The sequence below is a fragment of the Gossypium raimondii genome, chromosome 11 (genome assembly GCF_025698545.1).
Source record: "Gossypium raimondii isolate GPD5lz chromosome 11, ASM2569854v1, whole genome shotgun sequence".
NCBI lineage: Eukaryota > Viridiplantae > Streptophyta > Magnoliopsida > Malvales > Malvaceae > Gossypium > Gossypium raimondii.
This window is the reverse complement of record NC_068575.1, coordinates 15016639-15035875: the sequence shown is the minus strand read 5'-3', so window position 1 is coordinate 15035875 and position 19237 is coordinate 15016639. Positions and strand designations below refer to the sequence as shown.

Here is a 19237-nt window from a genome sequence, read left to right as displayed (position 1 = left end):
TTGAACTAGAACAAATGTTGAACTTCTACTGCCTTCATTTGTGTTGACAAACTCCACATATAACTCGAGTATTGATGATCTATTAGCTATATGCTTCCTGACCATTGCCTCGATCGGCATTAGGCCCTTGACATCAATAACCTCATTTTTGACGGGGTCCATTGACGCTAAATATTTATAATTCAAGGATGATACCCTCATCCAGGTGAATGCGATGACTTTTTGCCTAATTTTTCACAAAGTTCCAGCAATTGTATGTTTGGTTGAAAGTATATAGACTATTTTAACCATTTTTAACTCAAATTCATGCAGTTTCGTAATAATTCTTGTTGAAAAATATATAATAATTATAAAATAATTAAATTGCACTAAAATTATTAACATATTGAATTTTAATTAATTTTATAATAAAATTTCATAAATTTTGATTTATTTTCAACAGATTTGCACAAATGTTGAAAATCGACTCAACAAATACTACTAAAAGCACATAACGTGAAGTGATTTCTAAAGCATCGAGGCGAATTAATTTTTTAGCCTAAGACAGTTCAAATGATGAATATTAATACATAATATAATTAATTTTAATTATATCCAATTTATTTTGGGTAAAAAAATTATTTATATTATGAAAGGAGGCCCGATTGTGCTAAATTGAAAGACTGATCCAACCAAGCAAATGGGCTAGCCAAAATCGTCCAACATGCTAACCTAATCAACTCATATTAGTTGATTATTTGACTTGCAAATCAACACTTGAAGTTTCTTTGAAATTGAATTCAAACCCCATAACTTTTTGTGCTTTTAAATATTTTCCCAAGCTAAATTTACCAAGTTTGAAACATTCAAACTTGCCATATGTGTGGCCGGCCAAGGGGGTATATGACTGCTGATTTTTTGCTATTTTTAGCAGACAATCCCACCTATAAATACCCCCTCACCTATTCATTTCAACACACTTCTCATTCCTCACATCTCTTTCTCTTACCTTACATCTCTCTCTCTTTCACTCACTTTCTCTTCTTATATCCCATTTTTCTTTCTTGTCCTTTCGTTGCTGATTCCCATCTTGTAGAAGAGCCCTTCAACCACCTTGGGTAGCAGCATTCAAGTGCTTATAGAAGCATCGGTTCAACAAGAATGAGCGGAGAATGAGGAGCAGAGTAAATTAGTCTAGCTTCAGAGAAACACCAGATTTGATTCTAGTTTCTTATCCTTTAACTTTTCTTACTGTTATTATTAACATGTCTATGTATATTTGTTATGTTGTTATTCTAAATTTAATTAACATGACTTAAATTTAATTCATGTTAGGTTGATTGCATGTCGTCTACTTAAGTTATTAAAATCATGTTTATGTTGTTATAGGTCTTGGTAAATTGTTTGATTAAGTAAAACCATAATTATGTTATTCTTGCATTACGATTGTAAAGTAACTAATGAATTAATTATTAATCATATTGAAATTGTAATTAATTGACACAATACTTAATCGATTGCATGTTTAATCTTCTAAGGTAGCTAAGGGTTAAATTAGCGACAATATTAAAAAATACATTAGCATTGTATAACTTGCAAGATTATGTGATTAAACTATTTCAATATAGGTATATATTGTTACCTCACTTAATCTTTTACTTACTTAATATAATTGATTAATTGTTTGAATTGACATAGTAATATGTTTAAGAGATTAGTTAAATTTGTAAGTCTGTTCGTGCTATAATTAAAAATTACCAAGTTACCATGAATTTATTCCTAACAACATGAATATTGTTTTAATAATATTAAGTTAAGAAATGTGATTGATTTAACACAATTATGTCATATTGATTAAACTTATTTTTAGAAATTGTGCTTGAATTTGTACCTTTAAATTTTTTCTTAGTTAAATTACTTAGTTAAAATATAGTTTTATTAAACCCTTTTTCAAACAAACGATTTTCTTCACCAAAGTGTTTTTAATTGCATTTCATAAATATTTTCTTACACAGTCCCTATGGGTACGATAACTCTACATTTACTTGCCACTTTATTACTTGTTGTGATTGTGTACACTTACACATTTCTATCATTCCAAGTTTTTGACGCCGTTGTCGAAGATTATTTTAAAATTCATTATTTATGAATTTTTTAATTTTGCATTTTAGTTTATTTTTCTGTTCAATTTTAACTTAATTAATTTTTTGTATTTGTTTCATATGTTTATGACTATTAATTAAATTATCGATTTACTCCCCATAGACCCTAAGATTGAAAGAACTTTTTGACAACGAAGAAAACAAGCAGCTCAAAAAAGTACTGGAAAGATGAATTTTGAAAATCTAAATCAAGGAAATAGAGCAAACCCTGCTCAAAATCCTATCCTTATTGCTAATGATTAGGATAGAGCTCTGAGATAGTATGTTGTGTCAGTATTTCATGATCTTAATCTAGGTATTAGGAGACCCAAAATCGAGGCACAATAGTTAGAGCTGAAGTTGGTTATGTTCCAATTGCTTCAAACAGTGGGCCAATTCAGTGGAATGCCTACCAAAGATCCTCACGTTCACTTAAGATTGTTTATGGAGGTGAGAGGTTTTTTCAAGCTAGCTTGAGTACCCGAAGATGTACTACGATTAAAGTCGTTCCTATATTCACTGAGGGACAGAGCTCGAACCTGGTTGAACTAAATGCCACCACATTCCATTTCCACATGGCAAGAGTTAGCAAAAAAATTCCTCATAAATTATTTCCTAACTAGCAAGAATGCTAAGTTTAGGAACGAGATCACTACTTTCCAACAAATGGATGACGAGTCATTGTATAAGGCATGGGAAAGGTACAAAGAATTATTACAGAAGTGCCCTCATCATGGAATCCCGTATTGCATCCAACTTGAGACATTTTATAATGGTCTCAATGTTCACACGAGAATGGTAGTAGACGTTTTTGCTAATAGTGTTCTCCTTTCTATGTCTTATAATGATGCTTATGAAATCATTGATAGGATTTTTAGCAACAATCATTAATGGCCAACCAATTGAGCAGTGTAAGGAAGACGAGTCATTGGAGTAAGTGAAGTGGACGCTTTCACTTTACTTACATATTAGGTATCGTTAATATCATCAATGCTTAATAATTTTACCATTAATGAGTTTAATAGTTTTACAATACAACCATCTAATCAATTTGAAAATATAGCCTGTGTTTATTGTGGGGAAGAACATTTTTTCGAAGAATGTCCATCAAACCCAAAATATGTGTATTACATAAGTAATCAGAACCAGAATCGAGGAAGGCAAGGACTGCAATACAATTTTTATAACCCATCTTTGCGAAACCACCCTAACATTTCATGGAGTAACCAGGGGGCTGCAATTAGTAACACTTATGCATAAGCTAGACCGACCCAACCACCTATTTTTACCTAACAAGTTCAGAAATCAACTCAAGCTAAATCTTCCAATAGCTTAGAGAACCTATTGAAGGGATATATGACAAAAAATAAAGTCGCTTTAAGGAATTTGAAGAATCAAGTGGGTCAACTTACTATTGAACTTAAGAATCAACCACAATGTACTCTGCCTAGTGATGTAGAAAACCCAAGAAATCCAGGGAAAGAGCATTGTAAAGCATTAACATTGAAAAGAGGAAAGACATTAGAGCCCAACGTTGTCGAAGTTGAAGAAGAGCCAATTGATACTTAAAATTTAGTGGAAGTTCAACTGAGTGTTGAAATTCCAACTTCACCAGAATTTGTAAAATTCGGTAAGGTAATTTCTGAACTAGTCAATTTTAATAAACTTACAACTTTGTTAGATGCAGAATTGTCACAGAAGATAAATCAACTAGTTACAGTAAAGAATCCTCTACCACCCTACCCTCAATGACATCAGAAGTAGAAGTAGGAAGTCCAGTTCAATAAATTTTTAGATGTATTCAAGCAACTTCGTATCAATATTCCGTTGGGAGAAGCACTTGAGCAGATGCCAAACTACGTCAAATTCTTGGAGGATATCCTGTCTAAGAAACAAAGACCATGAGAATTTGAGATGGTAGTCCTGACGAAGGAATGCAATGCATATCTTCAAGAAAAACGACCCCAGAAGTTGAATGATCTTGGATGTTTTACCATACCTTGCAATATTGGAGCAACTTATTGTGGTAAAGCACTATGTGATTTGGATGCAAGCATCAACTTGATGCCTATTTCCATATTTAGGAAATTGGGGATAGGTGAAGTTAAACCTACTATAGTTACATTTTAATTAACAGATCGATCCTTAGCACATCTAGAAGGAAAAATCGAAGATGTATTGGTATGTGTAGATAAATTTATTTTTCATGCTGACTTTTTTAATCTAGACTTTGAAGTAGATAAAGAGGTGTCAATCATCCTAGGAAAGCTTTTCCTAGCAATTGGAAGGACCCTTAATGTGCAAAATGGTGAGCTTATTGTGCATGTTTAGGACAATCAGGTAACTTTAAATATTTTTAAGTCTAGGTGATTCCTTGACACAGTTGATAACTATTTTGCAGTATCAGAGTTAGAGGATTTAACTATAGAATGGGAACTCAACTCTGTTGAGGACCCATTAGAGCAAGTTTTGACATAAGACCCTACAACTGATGAAGAGGGAGAGGAATACTTAGCCTTGCTCGAAGCTAATCAAAGGGGGTTTAATCCGTAATCCCGCTTTGAATCTTTGGAGTTAGAAAGTAGAGATTATGTCCAACCAAAAGCATCAATTGAGGAGCCACCTAAATTAGAACTGAATATACTTCCCTCACATTTAAAATATGTTTATTTAGGTAACGCTTCTACTTTCCTTTGATTATTTTAGTAGAGTTGACCAAAGAGTAAGAAGAGAAACTCATCCTAATGTTGAAATAATTAAAGAATGCTATCGGATGAACCATAGCTTACATTCGTGGCATTAGTCCATCTATATACATGCACAAGTTAATCCTGAAAGATGGCGAGAAAGGGATGATTGAGGGATAATGAAGACTAAATCCCATTATGAAGGACTTGGTAAAGAAAGAAATCATAAAATGGTTAGATGCAGGTATAATTTATCCCATATCAGATAGTTCATGGATAAGTCCAATCTAGTGTGTGCCAAAAAATGAGGTATTATAGACGTTGAAAATGAGAATAACGAGTTAATACTAACAAAAATGGTTACGAGATGGAGAATTTGCATAGATTATCAAAAGTTGAACAAGGTGACTATGAAAGATCATTTTCCTTTGTCGTTCTTGGACCAGATGCTGGATATACTCGTAGGGTAAGACTATTACTGCTTTCTCGATAGGTACTCGTGGTATAATTAGATCACAGTAGCACTAGAGGATCAACACAAAACAACATTCACATGCCAGTACGATACATTTACATTTAGACGCATGTCATTTGGTTTATGTAATACACCTGCTACATTTCAAAGATGTATGGTGTTTATTTTTATTGATATGGTTGAAAAGTATTTGGGAGTTCTTATGGATGATTTTTCAGTATTTGAAGATACATATGATGACTGCCTAGCCAATTAAGCCAAGGTATTAAGACGATGCGAAGAAACAAACCTTATACTTAACTAGGAAAAGTGTCATTTCATGGTACGAGAATGTATTGTTCTAGGGCATCAGATAACGAGACATGGGATCGAGGTAGATAAAGTAAAGGTAGCTATTATTGAGAAATTCCTACCTCCAACATCTGTAAAGGGTGTTAGGAGCTTTTTGGGTCACATTGGTTTCTATTGGAGATTTATTAAGGAAGTCTCCAAAATTGTTAAACCCTTATATAAAATATTGGAGGACACAATGTTCAAATTTGCCGAGGAGTGTTTTAAAAGCTTTTAATGATTTGAAGAACTGGTTAGTTTTAGCACCCATCATCGTCACACCAAATTGGAAATTGCCATTTAAATTGAGGTGTGCCGGAAGTAACTTCACAATAGGAGCTGTAACAGGCCAGTGAAGGAACAAAGTTTTTCATCCCATCTACTATGCAAGTCAAACTCTGACGGGAGCTCAATTGAATTACACGGTAATAGAGAAAGAGTTACTTGCTATTGTGTTTGCTTTTGATAAGTTTCGATCTTATCTTGTAGTTACTAAAGTGATGGTCTATACGGATCATTTGACAATTAAGTATTTACTTGCCAAGAAAAATGCTTTGCCGAGATTGATTCGATGAGTACTTTTACTCCAAGAGTTTGATCTTGAAATTCATGATCGAAAGGGAGTAGAAAACCAAGTAGCAGACCACTTGTCTAGACTGGAGATGCAAGAAGGGACTTATTCACTTATACCCATTTAGGAGACATTCCTAGATGAACACATATTTAAGATAAATCATATCTATAATACCCATTGGTTTGCTGATTTTGCTAACTATCTAGCTTGTGGTTTGATGCCTTTGGATAAGTCATATCAACAAAAAAAAGTTTCTTCATGATGTGAAGTATTATTTCTGAGAAGAACCATACTTGTTCAGAAAGTGTGTAGATCAAATGATTAGGAAATGCGTGACAGAAGATGAAGTACATGAGATTTTATATCATTGCCATACAACTCCAAGTGGGGGACACTTCGGAGGTACACGTATTGCAGCCAAAGTATTGCAAGCCAAATTTTTTTGGTCAACGTTATTCAAAAACGTGTATGTTTACGTAAAGAATTATGATCGATACCAAAGGGTTGCAAAATGTTACCAACAGAAATGAGATACCCTGAACAAACATCATTGAGGTAGAATTATTCAATGTTTAGGGTATTGACTTCCTTGGTCCTTTCCCTCTGTCTTTTGGTCACAAGTATTTGTAGTAGTAAACTACGTGTCTGAGTGGGTTGAGGCCAAGGAATATCTAACAAACGATGCCAAAGTTGTGATGTAGTTTTTGCAGAAACATGTGTTCACAAGGTTTGAAACTCCTAGGGCTATCATCAGTGATGAGGGCCCCATTTTGTTAACAAATGGTTGAAATGGTTACTTGACAAACATGGAGCAAAGCACAAGGTTTCCATAGCTTACCATCTGTAGACGAATGGGCAAGCTGAATTGGAGAACATAGAGATAAAAGGCATACTTGAGAAGGTAGTTTGTCCGAACCGATAAGACTGGTCCAAAAGACTAGACAATGCTTTATGTGCTTACAGGACAACATACAAAAAACCTTTAGAGATGTCACTCTATAGGTTGGTTTTTGAGAAAGCCTGTCATTTACCCTTGGAGATAGAATATAAAGCTTATTGGGCTATTCAACAACTTAACTTGGATCTTAAACTTGCTAAAGAGAAACAAATGCTTCAACTCAACAAGTTAGAAGAGTTCCAAATGTTCTCATACGAGAATGCCAAACTATTCAAGAAAAGACTTAAAAGATGACATGACAAGTAGATTCGAGTTCGATAATTTGAAGCAAGTCAGCAAGTCTTGTTATTCAATTCCAGATTAAGGTTCTTTCTAGGTAAGTTAAAATCACGTTGGTCCAGTCCATTTACCATTCACCAAGTTTTTCCATATAGAGTTGTCGAACTTAAAATTGAGTGGGATAAAGTCTCATTCATTTTATCAGATAGTTAATTTTCGAGTCAGTGCTCGACGCTTATAACATTATTGGGGGGATAAAATTGAGTGAGATAAAATTTTTCTCGTTTTCTTTTTAAATAAATGATTTAGGGTATATTTTTGGGATTAGTATGTTTAAATAAATTCTATCTAGGAGAGAACTTAAGTAGGAGTGCTTGTGACCTCTCAAATCTTTCTTCAAAATTGATTTAAATATGATCTTTCGAGAAGTTATTCCTAAATGGCAAAATAAATTTTAATTTTACTAATAAAATGATCAATTTTGATTCAAGTTTTAATTGCAACTCAATTTTTAAATTTTCTTTAAGTTTAAGTACTTATTTGAATTATTTGAAAATTTTGGTTGTTCTTTTGTAAATATTAAAAATTAACCGTCTCTTTTGTAAATATTTTTAAAATATAGCTAAAATAAAAGCTTTTAATTTAATTTTTAAATAAGATGATAATAACTAATATAAAATTATATTTATTATAATATATTAATTATTATCAACTTTATATAGATTTAGAATTTGTTTAAATTTTATCATATTTTAATTTCAATAAATAAAGTAATAACAAATAATATTTTAATATACATCATATTAATTAATAATTCATATTCACTTTGTATGGAGTTAGGACTTAGAATATTTTATTATTAAATTGTTCTAAGAGTTCTAATTGAATTCCTTCCTCCCTTCACTATTAAATCTACCAATCTTGTCCACCATTCACATCACCTTAACCTACCACACCAACACCTACTATCGGCACACCAATAGCCCTAACGCGCACGCCTTTGCTGTTTCTAGCTCTAGCTCGTGCACACCTACTGCTTATGCCAGGTCTCGCTCGACTCACCTACTTGCGCACTAGCCCAGCAGTTGCTTCCTATCGCTGCAGCTACTCGCATGCCTAGCTCCAAATTTGCTCATGCACGCACCCGTCTTCATCACACCATGCATGTTATTGTTGTTGGCCTAGCCGACGCATCTGTTCATGCCAAGGTCGTGCTGCTGGTGTTCATTCCTTATGCCATGTGCACCTTAGCCATAAAATTCAAATCTCTTGTCACTTGTACACCACACTTCCACCACATATAGCACCAACCAGTCACCCTTCCAACCAACCCTCAATTAAAATCTTTTACTTCTAATTTTATTTATTGAGTACTTAATTTTTATACAAAGGTGATAAGAAAATTTTTCTCCTAAATTTTAATTTTATTTGATTGTTTAACTTTTCAATTTATTCAGTTATTAATATTTTATAAAAATTGAATTTTTGAGAAAATTTGTTCCCATCTTATGTTTAGGTTAACCATGCCTTGTAAAATAACTCGTGCCTCTGTCCAAATTGAAGAATCACAAAACAAATTTCACTATGAAGAAGCCAAAGTGAGATACAATAGCATTTTCAAGAATCAATAAATGCACCTTGAAAAAGGCTTTACACTAAAAGCAAACAACTATATTGATTTCATGGAGCGTATTCGACAAATTACCGAAGCTCTCGATTGGGAGTTGTTTTGTGAGAAAAGACCTAGTGTAGATGAGGAATTAGTTTGTGAATTTTATGCAAATTTGACCTCAAACGAATTAACAAAAATTTCTGTCTGAGGAATCAAGGTACCAATAAGCTCAAATGCTATTAATGAATTATTTGAATTACCTAATTTTGAAGACGACAAATATTCTTCCTTAATGAGAAATATTGAGGCTAAAAAATTGAAAGAAATTCTCAAGGAAATTACAATACCGGGTTCTAAATGGACTGTGTCAAAGCATGGAACTCACACATGTCGTAGAGAATATTTGACACCATTAGAAAAGGTCCTATTTCATTCGATTCAGCCTTATGCCTATTTCACATGGGACTAGAATTTCATTAGAGTGAATGGTCTTGTTATACTCGATCTTAATGGAAAAGACCATTGATGTGAGAAAAATATTCTAAGAGAAATGTGGAATTGTGCCGCTAGATGTTCTGGCTTAGCTTACTTTCCCTTTACGATAACAATTTTGTGCTTAAAAGTTAAAATTCTTGCAAATGTAAAGAAGACAGGTTATAGCAAGGGCACAATCATAGATTGGGACCTCTACCGAATAGCTGGAGATTCTATTCTACAGCATCGAGTTAAAGAGAGCGAGGATCTTAAAGAAGAAGAAAAAGATCCCACAGAGATTGAACCAAGGCAGTCAGTTGAAATACTTGATAAGGCAAAACCAATGGAACCAATAACCGAACCTGACATGGCAGCTTCAACATTCAGAGCTCAATCGCCTCATCCAGATCTTTGAGATGAGCTGTTAAAGTTTATGGACATAATGCAACATATGCAATGACAGCAACAAGCTTGCTGAAGATATTCAAAAATACGAGAGGACTCAATGAGAACTCTTACGAAAATATTCAATGACCTGCTTATTTTTGTGCCTGAGTTTCCAGATTCTATATTTGAACCATGGAGTCCGATATCGAAGAGGGAACGAAGCGATTCATGCAAAAACAAAGACGATGGAGCAAAAGATGATTTGGATTATGAGAGATCTGTAAATAAATAAAAAAGGGGGATCTTTATTTTATTTTATTTTCTTTCCTAGGTTATTTAATGTTTTAGGATTAGGTTGTATTAGGATTTTTTATTTCTTGCATAATAAAACAAGAGGTGGAAATCATAAATAAAAATGAACAAATTTTAAAATAAGAAGTGTTGCAATAGATATGTACATGTCTAGGATTGGATTTAGAGAGAGCTTGGTACTTAAGCAGTCAAATTGACTCACCTCCTCTTTTTTAGAATCCTACCTGGTGTATAGTATTTATTCACTTCTAACAACGAGGACATTGTTCATTTTAATTAAGGGGGATCAAAAAATTGAAATTATTTCTTTCAGAGTAAAATTTTCTTTTAATTATGGTTAGGTTATATTTTGTTAAAAAATGTGAACTTTTGTTAAGTAAGCTAAAATTCAGTATGAATAAAGCTCTATTATTTCAAGAATTGTTATGATTAGCTGAATTATGACATAAATGTACTATTAATAAAGCATGCAAACCATACCATACAATTTTTAGTTTCTTAGGATAACTAGTCATGCATGAAAGTTTAAGTCTCTAGAATTGACTTAGTAATTTCTTAAGGCGATCCTAGGAAGCATGGAATGTTGAAAATGATTTAGGAAACTTTTGTTTGGACTGTTTGAGCCTTTCAAGCCATCCTTGATGGATTTTTATCCTTTGAAACCCAACTTTGAGATTATATGAGCCAATCTTATTTGAACCTTTGCAATATTTAGCCATCACTTCTCTCATAATTATCTTTAAATTGTCCTAAGCACTAGACTTAGTACTATGCAGAATATTTTTTGAAAATAAGTTTGGGGAAGTTGAAAAGAAGTATCAAATGCTCAAAAAAGAAGAAGAAGAAGAAGAAGAAGAAGAAGAAGAAGAAGGAAGAGCATATGTACTCAAAAGAAATAGATGTACAAAAGATCATCACTACACCAAAACAGGCTTTTAGCGGCATTTTTCGCGGCGTTTGGATGACAAACGCCACTAAAAATTAAGCTTTAGCGGCGCATCCCGGAAAACGCCGCTAAAAATAAGCATTAGCGGCATTTTCCAAAAAGCGCCGCAAATAGACTAAGCCGAACGATTCCGTTTCCATATTTTTGGGCCTTTAGCAGCGTTTTTGACAAATCGCCGCTAATTCTCCGACCTTTTAGCGGTGATTTTCGTGAAGCGTCGCTAATGCTCTAGCCTTTAGTGGCGTTTTCTTATAAGCGCCGCTAATGCTCTGGCCTTTAGCGGCGTTTTTTAATAAGCGCCACTAATGATCTGGTCATTAGCGGCGTTTTTGGAAAAGCGCCGGTAATACTGTGTCATTTAGCGACGCTTGTTTAAAAATGCCGCTATTGTTCGTTCTTTTAGCGGCGTTTTTTGTGAAAGCGCCGCTAATAATAAAATCTAAAACCATTTCAATTATCTCATTCTTTGATATATTCTCAAGTAATGTTTGAATTACATTTTTATATTATAGGTTGAAAAAGTTGTATTTATTATATATTGGTCAAATTTACATTTAAAATGATAACAAACAATATTGTTTAGAAATATTACAAATTGTTTTTATTAAAGAGAAGTCCTATATATTATTATTTTTAAATCACAGTTTATTTAATTAAAATACTTTAGTAGAAAAATATATTAAATTATGAGTAAAATAAAATATCATAAAACTTAAATTGTTGTGTTGTAAAGAATAAAAATAGAATAAAAATTTATAAGAATAATAAATTAATTTTGATATATATAGTCGAGTACTAAATAAATCAAAGAAAGTAATTATATATATAAAACACCAAATATCGTGATAAATAATATTATATATTGATAATTTATTACGTACCAATAATAATTTTATATATAGTACGTACTCAATATCAATAAGAACAAAAATGAATGAAAAGGGACAAATGAGGTTGTTACTTGGTGTAATACATACCCATTAGAAATTAATAGCTAATTAAGTTTACATTTTAGTGTTAATGTGAGGTCAGTGTTTACGGCTTACAAGATAATGATCAAATTTACTGTTTTAGGGCTTGATCAAATTTATTGTTTTAGGGCTTGATGTTTAGCGTTAATGATTTGAATGTTACTTAATTAATGCATGATTTTTGCGTTTCCGGAGTTGCATGAAGAATACGAGTTAGAGTTTAGGCTTTAATTTTAAAATTTACGGGTTATAGGGATTAATAGCTTTGGGTTTTAGGGTTTAATTACTTATCTAAAACAAAAGCAAAAAAAAAAAAAATTGAAATTCTTAATTGTTTTTTACTTCTTATTATATATATATCATTAGTAGGATTATAATTAAGTATAATTGGTTATAGAAAAGATATATATGCAACTATATATATATGTTATATATTATGAAACATATAAATATATTAATATTGTGTTAGTTACATTCGCTTGTTAGCTTAAAATAGAATATATATAAATTAAATTTGTTATACATTATTTGAATAACTTCAATACTTTATAATTTATAATGTTGATTATATTTAAATTATACATATATATCTGCATCGAAATTTAAAAAATTTAATAATTTCATATTAATGTATCAATTTATAATAACGTTATAACAATTATCAAAATTAAAAATCTATTAAAAATCATTAAACTTATAAATAAAGAGAAATAAAACATTTTTAAAAATTGAATAATTAGCGGCGTTTCCACAGAACACGCCGCTATAGAGCCAAATTTGTGGCGTTTATTGTAAAAACACCGTAAAAAATTAAACCAAAACGACTTCGTTTTCATCCAGCACATTCCTTTAGTGGCGCTTCTTAATAACCGCCACAATGGCTCGGGCCTTTAGCGGCGGTTTTTCCTAAAGCGCCACAAATATTTCTTTAATACGACATCGTTTAGTGTTCTGCTCTGGTCGAAAAATTCGACAAAACGACGTCGCTTTGATGATGTTTATCGGTATTAGCGGCGGTTTTACATAAACGCCGCAAAAATTTCTGTAATACGACGTCGTTTACTTTTATTATTTGGTTGAAAGTTAGACAAAACGACATCGTTTTTATACTGTTTATTGGTATTAGCGGCGTTTTTATAAAAAATGCCGTAAAGGAAATAAATTATATTTTAGGGTTTCGAGATTAATATTTAAGTTTTGTCGTGTACGATTTGGGGTTTTAGGGTTCATTACATAATGTTCATTATTTTAGGTTTACAGTATTAAGTTCAGGGTTTTGGGTTTAGGTTTATGGCTTGGGGATTGGGGTTTAAGGTTTAGAGTTTCAGTTTACATGTTAGTGTTAATGTGAGGTCAGTGTTTACGGCTTATAAGATAATGATCAAATTTACTGTTTTAGGGCTTGATGTTTATGGTTTATGGTTTAGCGTTAATGATTTGAATGTTACAATGCATGGTTTTTGCGTTTCGGATTTGCATGAAGAATACGAATTAGGGTTTATAATTTAATTTTAAAATTTATGGGTTATAGGGATTAATAGCTTTGGGTTTTAGGGTTTAATTACTCATCTAAAACAAAAGCCAAAAAAATGTAAATTCTTTGTGTTTTTTACTTCTTATTATATATGTCATTAATAGGATTATAATTAAATATAATTAGGGTTATAGAAAAAGATATATATGCAACGATATATATATATATGTTTTATATTATGAAACATATATATTAATATTGTGTTAGTTACATAACAAGCATATTAATGTGCCAATTTATAATAATGTCATAACAATCATCTCAAGTCAAACAAGTTTTTTACTCAAAAGATCCAACTGATGAGGGTTGGTACGTTGTACTCCGTAACATCCCTAGAGACTTGTTTGACATGGGCAGTGGAAGTAGAGATAACATCGACGACAGATTAGAAACTTTGCCATTTCCAAGACAAAACTTAAACGATAATATCCCTAGTACTAGTGCAGAATTTCAATGGGTTCGTCAGGATACGGATGAAGATATTTACGAATAATGATGTAGTAAGATTTTAAGATTGTTTAATTATATGTAACTTACATTAGTATTAAATCTTTGTCTTATTATATATTTCAACTATTTTATATGTGCTGTTATTGTTGTAATTAGTTATTAAGTTTAATTACATTTTATGTGTATTGCAGATAAAATGCCTAGAAGAAAAATTATAAGGGAAAGCATTGTTCAAAATGATCCAAACTCGACAGAAACAAATAGTACTGAACAACGGACAGCAATTGGATCTTCGAATGTTCCGATTACACCTGAAGATCCTATGGAAGTTCAAAATAATTTTACATTTAATTTACATGCGTGTTGACTTATAATTGATTTATTTTTCAAATTCTTATATTATAATATACCATTTATAGCTGAAAATGGTGGGATGCGCAGAGGTCGAGGATGTACGCTACTTAGAGAGTTATACGAGTTAGATCCAGTTGAGCGTGTCAAGGTATGCAGAAACAGTTTTGGTCAGCCTGTTGGATCAGAAGCTCGACTTTTAGCAGGATACATGGACATTTTAGCACGAAATGCGAATATGTTGCCTATCAACTACGAGTCATGGCATCAAATGCCCGATAGCAACAAAAACCAAGCCCTCGGTAATATTAAGGTAACAAATTTTATTAATGTCATCTGTAATGCTTGGGAAATAGTTTCATTTATATTTACTTTATTAACTTGTGTTTTTTGTAGTCGAGTTTTGCTTTAGAGGTCTCGGATGCTTATGTAAAGAAGGCATTGGGAAAAAGATGGAGAGACAATAAAAGTACTTTGAAGAAAATTTATTATAAGACAAAAACAACCCTCGATGAGAAATTGCAAAATGTCCCGCCGGGTATGTTGAGGTATCAATGGGAAGATGCGATTAGATTTTGGCATTCTCAGAAAGGCGAGGTACGACGTACTTCCAAACTATTGTAATTATTTTGGTTTATAGTATTTACTATTTATGTACTAAAAATTTTATAACGTAGGATCGTGAACGAGTTGGAAAAAGCAATTTACAAAGAACAAAAATTCACTCACACGTAGGGTCGAGAAGTTTTGCATGTGTAGTGAGGCGGAGGTATTTTAATTTTTAATATTCTCAAATATGTATAACTTTCTATTAAATAATATTTTTACTACTATATTGTAGGAACGGTCGTTCGGTCAAAAAGTTGGACGCCTTCAACTTTTTGAAATTACATATAAGAAGAAAGATGGATCTGCTATGACTCCTGAAGCTGGTGAAATTATGGTACGTTTACTTAATACGATTTGACTTGTTTTAGTTATTTATAGTGTTTATTTTCTAATGGTTTAATTCATTGCTTGTAATGCGACTATTGTTATATTGCATTTGTTTTTTTAATATATATTGCGTTCCTAACTATGTGATTTATTTATTAGGAAAAACTAAAGGAAAAAAAGACGGAGTACGAAGTGATTGCTTCTAGTGATAGTTCTGTTCATCTTGAAGACATTGATAACCGGATTATTACTGAAGTTTTGGGTCCTGAAAAGTATGGCCGGGTTTGATTTCAAGGATATTTTATCAGTCCAACCCAATATTTTGGATCCAGCTCGCACCAATACATGGCTTCGGGGAGTCAATCTCAAGCTGAAGTTCAGAGGTTAAAAGACAAGATGGCTCAGATGCAAGCAACCACATTTGAGGTTCAAAGGAAATATGAAGAACTTCAGCAACAACTTAAAGCAGAGGCGGCAGCGAGGGAAGCAGAGGCTACAGTGAGAGAAGCAGAGGCCACAGCGAGAGAAGCAGCGATAAAAGCAGAGGTTCAAAAGAAATATGAAGAACTACAGCTACAACTTCAAAAAGATGCGGCATCGAGAGAAGCAGAGCAGAGCAAAAAGTACGACGAACTTCAACAGCAGCTTCAGATTATGATGAATATGTTTCAGCAGTCGCAACTTCCGCCGTCATAGTGTATATTGCATAAATATTTTTATCATTTTAACTTTTAACGTTTTTGAAAAGAAAAGTATGAATTCACTTTTATTTATATCAATTAATATTATTTTAGTCATTTAATTTGAAATATTATATAAATTTATTGTTTTTGGTTAGTTTAGATCTGGTTGCTTTTGATTTGTTGTTGTAGGAGGGCTGAAAAAAATAGAAAGTTTTAGTTTAAAAAAATCCCAAAATTAGTGGCGTTTTTTAAAAAAGCGCCGCTAAAAGTCATACCAAATAGTGGCGTTTGTGAAATAAGCGCCACTAAGGAACACTACTGTTAGCGGCGTTTTTGACCAAGCGCCGCTATAGAACATTACTTTTAGCGGCGTTTTCTTCCTAAGCGCCGCTAAAGAACATGATCTTTAGCGGCGTTTTTTCATAAAGCGCCGCTAAAGAACATGATCTTTAGTGGCGTTTTTTTCTGTAAGCGCCGCAAAAGTTAGCAACGTTGTCGTTAGCGGCGTTGTCGTTAGCGGCATTTTTTGTGGCGCTTCTTCAAGCGCCGCAAATGCCTTTAGTGGCGTTAAAAAGCGCCGCTAATGGCCTAAAAAAACGCCGCTAAAAACCTATTCTGGTGTAGTGCATGTAAAAGCAAAATGAGTTTGTGTATTAAAGGTGCTTATTCCGAAGGTCTGATGCAAGCTGAATATAGGGTTTTTATCCTACAATTTATCTGCCTTTTACCTATCCCTAGCCTAGCCACGGTACAACCTATTTAAAAGACCTATTGATTCAAGTTTCTATGCTAACTACATTAGTGGAGAGAAATTGCTATGTTCAACATATTAAAACATAAATTAAACTTAATGATTTCAACTTGATCTTAAATAAGGAATAAAAATCAAATTGGTAGGGATTTAACATGTATTTATTGAGAAAACACTTAGTCTATTTTTACTATCATAATAATAGTTGAGATTAATTTGAATAATATGTATACTTAAGTAGCATAAATCTTAAAATTTTTATTCTTGAGCATAAGTATACTAAGTTCATAATTTTGAGAAAATAGTTTTTGAAGGAAAATTTCTAAAGTATTTCCAAGAAATTCTTTTCAATTTGTGCATTACTCTAGACAAGCAATGGATTAAGTTTGGGGGTGTGGAAACACAAAAAATATAGAGTCAAAAAATATATTATAATTATAAAATAATTAAATTACAATCAAATTATTAACATATTAAATTTTAATTAATTTTATAATAAATTTTCATAAATTTTGATTTATTTTTGACAGATTTGCACAAAAGGTGAAAATTGACTCGGTAGACAGTGCTAGAAGCACAAAATCGTGAAGCGATTTCTAAAGCATCGAGGCGAATTAATTTTTCAGCTAAAGCAGGTCCAAATGATGAATATTAATACATAATATAATTAATTTTAATTATATCCAATTTATTTTGGGTAAAAAAATTATTTATATTATGAAAGGAGGCCTAGTTGTGCTAAACTGAAAGGCTGATCCAACCGAGCAAATGGCTGCCCAAAACCGTCCAACATGCTGACCCAATCAGCTCAAATTAGCTTATTATTTTACTTGCAAATCAGCCCTTGAAGTTTCCTTGAAATTGCATTCAAACTCCTCTACTTTCTGTGCTTTTAAAGATCCACCCAAGCTAAATTTAGCAAGTTTGAAACATTCAAACTTGCTACATATGTGGCCGGCCAAGGCGGCATATGGCTGCTGATTTTTTTGCTATTTTTAACAGCCAATCTCACCTATAAATACCCCATTCTCCTATTCATTTTAACACACCTCTCATTCCTCACATCTATCTCTTTCGCTCACTTTCTCTTCTTATTTCTCATTCTCTTTCTTGTCCCTTCCTTATTGATTTCCCTCTTGGAGAAGAGCCCTCAACCACATTGGGTAGTAGAAGTTGAGTGCTTATAGAAGCCTCGGTTCAACAAGAACAAGCAGAGAAGGTGAAGCGGAGAAAACTAGTCCGACTTCGGAGAAACACCGGATTTGATTCTAGTTTCTATCCTTTAACATTTCTTGTTGTTGTTTTGAATATTTCTATGAATATTTATTATGTTGCTATTCTAAATTTAATTAACATAGCTTAAATTTAATTCGTGTTAGGTTGATTGCATTTTGTCTACTTAAGTTATTAAAATTATGTTTGTGTTGTTATAAGCCTTGGTAAATTATTTGATTAAGTAAAACCATTATTATGTTATTATTGTAATACGATTGTAAGGTAACTAATGAATTAATTACTAATTGTATTAAAATTGTAATTAATTGACACAATACTAAATCAGTGCATGTTTAATATTCTAAGGTAGTGAGGGTTAAATTAATGACATATTAAACAAAGACATTAGCCTTGCTTAACTCGCAAGATTATTGTGATTAAATTGTTTCAATATAGGTATATATTGTTACCTCACTTAATCTTTTACTTGCTTATTAAAATTGATTAATTATTTGAATTGACATAGTAATATATTTAAGAGATTACTTAATTTTGTAATAACAAATTACCAACTTGTCGTGAATTTATTTGTAACAACATGAACATTGTTTTAATAATATTAAGTTAAGAAATGTGATAGATCTAACACAATTATGTCATAATTAAACTTATTTTTCAGAAATCGTGCTTTGGAATTTTTACCTTTTAATTTGTCTTAGTTAAATTACTTAGTTAAAATTTAGTTTTGTTAAACTCTTTTTCAAACAAATGATTTTCTTCACCAAAGTGTTTTTAATTGCATTTCATAAATATTTTTTACTACGGTAACTCGACATTTATTTGTCACTTTATTACTTGTTACGATTGTGTACACTTGTACATTTCCATCATTCCAGACCCCAACATCGGTGTCATGAATTTTACTATCGTAATAAATAATAGCATTAACTTGTCCACTCATTTCGCACCAAATAACTTGTTTCACATGTTTAAAACAAAACATTATGCAAAAATAGAGTAGTAACTATCTATTAACAACAAAAATCGAAGCTTACTTGAAATAGTTACTTGTTTACTTAAAAAATTTCCTTATGGGAAAGTCTTGCGAAATTCACCTTCTTGTGTTTTAGTATGCTAAAAATTTCCTTTTGATGTCTCCAAGTGAATTACTAATTCATTTATACAACTTTTGCCTCAGAATCATTTTCATAATATGCAAACCTTTTGCCTTAGAAGCTTGGCTTGCAAAAAA

The 19237-nt window shown here is 32.1% G+C and overlaps 1 non-coding gene across 1 annotated transcript; it reads right to left on the bottom strand.

Annotated features, from left to right (window-relative positions):
• Positions 1 to 2753: 2753 nt before the first annotated feature.
• LOC128035025 (small nucleolar RNA R71) lies at positions 2754 to 2860 on the bottom strand. The gene has a single exon (XR_008191429.1). It is a non-coding gene; the product is annotated as a small nucleolar RNA R71 (small nucleolar RNA).
• Positions 2861 to 19237: the final 16377 nt, after the last annotated feature.